The sequence below is a fragment of the Sus scrofa genome, chromosome 6, assembly GCF_054392235.1.
Source record: "Sus scrofa isolate SSC_HxYL_T2T_F1_AM1 chromosome 6, Sscrofa_HxYL_maternal_Yorkshire_Landrace_v2.0, whole genome shotgun sequence".
Classification (NCBI taxonomy): domain Eukaryota; kingdom Metazoa; phylum Chordata; class Mammalia; order Artiodactyla; family Suidae; genus Sus; species Sus scrofa.
In genome coordinates, this window is record NC_139388.1 from 9,222,991 (window position 1) to 9,230,246 (window position 7,256).

Consider the following 7,256-nt stretch of genomic DNA (forward strand, 5'->3'; position numbering starts at 1 on the left):
GTATTCGGCCAAAGCGAAAGGATAAACTGCAAAAATAACATGCTGAGTGAAAGAAGTCAGACACAAAAGCACAAACTGTACAGTTCCACTTATGTGAAATTCTAGAATACGCACAGCTAAGCCATGGTGATAGAAATGCAAACCGCAGTTACTTCTGGGGTGAAGAATTGACTAGAAAACGGCACAAAGGAACTTTTTGTGGCAATGGAAACATTCTCCGTCCTGGTTGGAGGGAGTGAGGTTATGCAAGTAGATGTGTGCGTCAAAACTCAATCAGCAGGGCGCTGAGGAGCTGTCACTGTCTATAAATTACACCTCAATTTCAGAGAATCAATCTGGATGAATTGTTTCTCAAGTCTCAAAGAAAAGCCTAGAATTTGGGAGCAGAAAGAGCCCTGAGGAATCATGTGGTTCCACCCGCTGTGTAGATGGAGAGTCCCCAAAAGGAGAAGTGACATGTTCAGAATCACTGCGACCTCATAGCTGGGGCAGAAGAACCAGAACACAAGGCCCTTCACATATGGGGTGTTGGGAGCCACTGAGTGGCCACTTCCGATGGGAATTCTGACATAATGTCCTTCTTGCATGGCCCTGGCTCTCTTATCATCTGTTAAGTGGGCACTGAACTTCAGCTAGCCTCGTGCGCCCTTGCACCCACCCCTGCTCTGTGCCATGGCCTCCCACACACCTTCTGATGGGACCTCACCAAGGAGGATGCTTGCCCTTTGTCTCCATGGAGACCAATGCTGAGCCAGGATAGCTAGAAGAAACCAGAATCACTTTACCTCTTGACATAGGAACTCTGGTCTTAAGGTCCTCCTTAGGCTCTTGGAGAGTCTCTAAAAGAGATTTGATAGCTCCGAGGACAGGGTGAGGCAACTCTAGTAGCCAGAAATCTGGAAAAGTAGCCGAGAACCAGATTCGGGAGAAGTCCAGGCTTCTACAGAGACTGAGGAGACAGTCACTGAATCAAGCAGAAAAGGCAGTGAGGAGTGAATCCACCCTTTATCTGTGCAATCCAGGCTGGGCTGCTTGCAGTGTTCTGAACACTCTCTCTCACTTAGCAGCCTCAGCATCCTCCTGGTGACTCTACTCCTGCTGCTGCCTCTGTATCCTTCACCGAAACCAGACATCACTTGAATATCCATGAGGCTGGGAGAAAGGGTTCGCCAGCTGGTGTGTGGTCTCCAGCCCCATCACCCCTGAAGAAGACAGGGGAAGAGCCCCTCACTACTCAGACAAAATCTAAATTCTGAATCTTAAACGCTCTCAGGATGGGCTGCTCCCTGTAGGATCTGGCCACATTGCATATCAGCTTAGATGGGAGGTGTTTGACGGCTGGCAGATTTTGTTCCTCTGCTACTCCTTTGTTCAGCCAGTGAAATCCTCAGCCAAGTATCCACTCCACCTCCTCCACTGAGGACCTCTGTTTGTCTACTTTTCCTAGAAGTGGGACCTCATAGGAAGACTGGCCATGAACTCTCAGCTGTACGCTTTCTCTTGGAAAGAAGAAAGCTAGCTAACAGACATATAGAACTATTTTGCAAGCTCCATGGGGCTATCTCTTATTTCAATGCCAGGTACTTAGTCAATGCTTTTTTTGGGGCGGGGGGAAGCATATTGATTGGGTGAAGAATGAACATTTGCTTTGTGGAGTCTGTGGCTTTTCATCTCAGCATCTTCTGGGGAAAGGATCCACCTTGAGCTTTGGAGCCCAGCTAATCTGTGTTTAAGGGTATGAGCTGCCTTGCTGTGCTGCACATGGACACAGCACATCACTTTTCCAAGCCTCAGATTGCTCATTTTCTATATGGGAAAAATAGCACTTAACTTAAAGCGGGAGCTTGTAGCCTGGAGTCCAAGGGTTCTTAAGGAGCCCCTAAAGCTGAACATCATTTTTGGTACACAGGTATTTTTACGGGGGCAAGAGTTTTAGATTTCATCAGATTCTTTAACTAGGTCAGTAACTTCTTTAAAAAAAAGAAAGAAAGAAACCACTGTGGCCTTAGATTTTTTCATGTAGATGGAGATAACAAATATAAAGTTCCTGGGAACGCAAGACCGAATGCGAGACTCAGCAGCACCTTCTGCACAATCCCTGGCTGGTAGAGGAGCCGTCTGAGCTGTCCAAGGCTGTCCCAACCCTTATGTGTCTTCAGCCCTCAAGCTATGCCTTTTGAGCCACCAGCTAGGTCATCGTAAGCAAACCTTTCCTTGTTCTGGCCTCAGTTCCTTGTCTGTAACACGAAAAAGTCAGGCTAGGTGATCACCCAGCCTAGCACGTGTTAACTTCCTGACTTTGGGCTTCATGCTCCAGAGGGCTAAGGAGAGTGACTTCTGCTTTTTAGCTCCAGAATGTCTCTGTTGATGAAGGGAAGTTACTCTGGGTGCAAAGATGGTTGGGAGTCGGGGAAGAGGGTAGGAAGGTATTCTTAGGACTGGGTGAGGAGCAAAGGAGATGGAGACCTTTGGGTGCTTTCATGGGTAAGGGGTGGTGGGGTCATGGTATCCGAGTTTTGGAGGAGCAGATGGGTTCAGAGGGGCAGAGCGCAGGTGGGGCCACAGCTTCTCTGCTGGCTTCCAGTTGCTCATCAGTTGCAAAAGGAGACTGAGATAAACACTCGTGTTCGGAGGGCAAACCACCAATTTGCATGTATTGAGGCAGAGAAGAACTCATTGGCTCTCTTCCTCTTTGGCTTTGCTTCGAGGGCCTCTGAGAGCCCTCTCGTGAGAAAAGCACACCTCCTGGAGCCCCCTAGTTTAGGTCAGCCTTTCAAACTCGCCATCTGTCTGGCTTTGGGGAGAGAAGACAGGAGACCAAAGCACCCCTCCCCCCCGACCCTCGCAGCTACATCAAAGGCCAACGCGTGACACAGGGGAGGTGCACAGAGAACCCAGTCGTCCTTGGTTAGTTCTCAGACTGGCACATTAGGCATCTCCAGGCATAAACTGGGTACCTGTGTTGAACAAAATAGGTTAGATGGGAAATGCTGACACTGGCGGGATAAATCCGCTTTCAGGACGGTGTGCGTGTCTGCCATTCTGTGAACTCATACCTTCATCTCTCGTGTCTTCTTAACATCTGTTATTCGGTTCAAAGACATTTAGTCATTTGCCAATCCTGCGAGCGTTGTAGGTGGCAGAGCTCCCTCGGGAGGCAAGGGCTGGGCCGAGTTCCTTGCCGTCCACGTGGTCATGGGATGGAATATCCCTGTTAGGGACCACCCCACCCCCAGAGAGCTGTTCGACCTTGGAATGTGGGAAAACCTGGGCCCCCTCTCTGTTTATGGGGAGAAGGGGTTGTCCCAGCTGCCATTTTGGCTGCCCGAAGTCCCCTCCCTCTCGGGCTTGGCGGCTCCCTAGGAATTCTCTTAGGCCTGGTCCCAAAGGCTGTTTGGGGGACACCCCTGCATGAGCTGTATGGGCATCAACTCTATTAGCCCCACTAAGCCCAAGGTTCCTTGAGTTCACAGCTTCTGGAGTTTGCCTCCCCCAATGGCTGCCCGATTGTGGGGTCCCTAGGACAAGTCTAGGATACATCCTCCCTCCCCCACCCCCCCAGGAAGCTCCCCAAACCCGTCCCTCATCTCCAGCATGGCAGTGAGCTCACAGCATGGCTTTCAGCTTCTCTTGGGATAAAGGTAACTTCCCACGGTGAAGTGTAACGATTCATGAGTTATGTCTTCTGCTTGTACTTTAGCTCTTCCACTTGTTCCTTCCAGAATTCCTCTCCTTCTCGTTTTAATTCTTTCCCTCCTTAGCACCTGCTTGTTGTCAGCTTTTAACTTCATCTGTTCAGTCATCATCTGCTCATTCTTTCAAAAAATGTATTGAGCACCTCAGCCCCTGCCATGGTCAGACTCAGAGTCTAACCGGTGAGGGAGACAGACCCAAAATCATCCTTTGAAATAAACGTGTGAACAAAAGAAAAGTAAGATTGAAAACTGTGGCAGTTCCCGTGGAAGGAAGGCCCATGGGGCACTGGGCTCCAACAAGTTAGGGAAAGCTCCCCTGAGGAAGCAAAAGAGCGAGGAGGAAGCGAGGAAGAGAGAAGGGAGCACTCTGGGGAAGAATAGCGTGTGCAAAGGCCCTGTGGTAGGAGAGACCACGGTGTCTACCAGGACTTCCAAGAGGACTCATATGGCCAGGGGCAGTCCCAGGGTGCAAGACAGAGCTGGAGGGGGGGACATGATGGGATGATTAATTGAATGTGTGACGGGACGAATGAATAGGTGAGGGTGTGAAACCATTTCCTGCCTCCTCCCTGGGAATGATGAAAGAGTATTGGTTTGCAAGTCGAGATAGCTGAGTCCCAGTTGCCTCCCCCTGCAGGTCCCTCTGTGACATGGGATAAAGCCCTTGTGCTTTCTGAGCCTCGGTGTCTGCATCAGTGGTGAGTGCAGTGTCATTGCAGGGGCAGTTAAGTTTTTCCTGAGGACGTGTTTGTAATGCTTACTCTAGGCTGTGCTTCTACGGGGTTTCTCAAAACTGGAGGCACGAGGGTCACAAGGGTGCCTCAAGGCAGCCTGATGTCAGGGATGGTCACACCTGCCTTTTGCAACACCGTGCTTAGGGACACAGCACATCCCAGGCTCCCCTGATCTACACGGCACCAGTCAGAGCACACGGGCACTCTTCATAGTGTCACCCACCTAAGGAGTGATCTGAGAGCAAACGCCTTTGTGCAGAGTCACTCGCACAACAGTAATAAAGATAACAACGAAATGGTGAAAGTCCTAAATCCTGTGAGTAGGAGTCTCCGTCTGCTTTGGTATCAGGGGGCAGGAAAGCCGGGCCCCCGCCCCCCTCCCCTCCAGGCCACACCCTCCCCACATGCCCAGTCTGGACACATGGCTGACCCACCCCGGAGCTGTGGGTCCTCCCCTGTGCTTTCAGACCCCACTTTCTGCTCCTTTCCATCATTCGCCAAGCAGCAGTGCTCACTGTGTGCCAGGCCTTGGTCTTGCCCTCCAGGAGTTTGCAGTCTAGTGGGGGAGACAGAGGGTCCCCAGCTACAAGCTGGTATGGCATGTACATGTCCAGTTGAGGCTCATTCATTCAGCCAGTCAATAAGCAGATATTAAGTGCCACCTATGTGCCAGGCACTGTTTGAGGTGCTTGTGAACAAGACCCACAAAAATCCCTCTCCCTGCCGGAGTCTGCATTCTAGGAGGGAAGAACCAATAAACTAAATACATGCGAACATTGCAGAGAGCATTAGACAGTAATGTGGAGAGAAATCCAGCAAATGAGGAGGCTTGCAATGGCAGGGGCAGAGGGGCAGATGGTCAGGGTAAGCCTTCCTGAGAAGGTGGCATTTGAGCGCACGGATGAAGGAAGCCCGCAGGGAACTGTGTTCAGGCACAGGGAACAGAGAGTGCGCCATGAATCTTCATTAGAGGATGCCTGCATAGGGAGCAGTGCCTTCCCCCTCCCTGGATGTGGGGGAGACAAGAATGATTGAGGTTTAAGCCCCAGGGTGCCAGCCGGACCCCTGACCCATTGATGTACTTGAATTAAATAGGAATCTCAGTTCGCCAGTGTTTCCTACCCCCCTGTAGGTAGCTGTAACCATCTGTGCCATACATTAATGTATTCCACTGGTAAACCAGGGCTGAGACCCTCCCCTGCCCCCGCAAAGGTATCCATGTTCTAACCCTAGAACCTGTGATTATGTTATCTTACAGAGCAAAAGGGAATCCGCACATGTAATTAAATTACCGTGATGGAGAGATTCTTCTGGCTGATCCAGGTGGGCCCATTAGAATCCTAAGGTTATAGGAGGGGGGCTGAGGGTCAGAGCCAGAGGAGATGTGACAAAGGAGGCAGAGGTCACAGGGACACAGGATAGCAAGCCGAGAAATGCGGGCGCCCTAGAGACTGGAAAAAGGAAGGAGCGGACTCTCCCTGGGGCCTCCACCCCCGGCACTACTCCCTGCCCCCAACTTGATTTTTGCCCCAGTGGCCCTTTTTGAACTCCTGACCTCCAGATCCACCAGATAATCCATTTGTGTTGCTTTAAGTTGCTAAGCAGTGGTAAGCAGTACAGAGTAGCAAAAGGAACTTAATACAAAGTTATTTTATTTAATGAAAAATATAGGTAGTGCTTACCTAGGGTGGGGGCGGGGGCTGTCCCGCTCTTGACAAGTGTTAACAATTCCCCACTTTGTCTCCAAACAGACTTCTCGAGGCAGGTGCTGTTAGTATATGCGCTGTACAGATGAGGTCATGCAGACACAGAGGGTTTAAGTCAACTGCCTAGGGTGACACAGCTTCAGAGTGGCAGGGGCAGGATTTGAAGCCAGGCCACGTGGCTCCAGGGGCAATACACTTCTGCTCTGATTGATTTTCTGCCAGTGGCTGCGGTGACCCCAACAGGGCCCTTGCCTTTCTCAGGCTGGGAGCATCAGCTCTGCTTTTCAGGGTTCTCACCTCCAGTGGACAGCGGTGGTGGACCTGTGGGCAGTGCTCGGAAAGGCCCTCAGAAACCACGAAATCCATACGGAAACTAATGTTTGGTTTCCATTTCAGAGGGAAAATACAGACATAATCAATCTTGTGTTTTAAGTTTATGATGTAACCCAATACTTTTTATAGAGTTACAATTCATAAAATTCACTCTTTTCCAGTGTACCGTTCGGTGGCGCTTAGCATATTCACAAGGTCGCGCCACTGTCACCACTACTTTCAGAGAACTGTCATCATCTCCCTTCATAAAGACGCTCTGTACCTGAAAACAGTCACTGCCCATCCCCCGACCCCCAGTCTCAGAGCCACAGATTTATTTTCTCTTTCTATGAATTGCCTGTTCTGCACCTTTTATAGAAATGGACTCATAGAAAGCGGGACTTCATTGAGCACAGTGTTTTCAAGGCTCGTCCACATAGTAGCCTACATCCATCCTGTGTTCCTTTCCTGGCTGAAGAATATTCTGTTGTGTGGCTGTCACACAGGGGTGTTTGTCCACTCACTGGTTGCTAGGCATTTGGGTTGTGTCCATCTTTTGGTGGTTATGAATTACGCCGCCATGGACATTCATGTAATCAGGTTTCTTTTGCCTGATTACAAGGGACTTCCAGGCAGAACCAGTAGCTTCGAGAATCCTGCTGGCTCTATAGTGAAAAAATGCCAGCACCCCCTAGAAACGAACCTGGACTCAGGGAGCAGTGGTCCATCTGGAGGGCTACAGTGTTCTCTGTCTGATGGGGTGGAAGAAGATTCAGGAACCATTCGTGCCCCCTCTCCTTCCCTTCCCA

General features: G+C 50.3%; 1 protein-coding gene across 10 annotated transcripts in view; it reads left to right on the forward strand.

Moving 5' to 3' along the window:
* The window catches only part of LOC106510465 (uncharacterized), an 806,226-nt gene that overhangs the window by 740,833 nt on the left and 58,137 nt on the right, over nucleotides 1-7,256 (forward strand). The window lies entirely within an intron of this gene.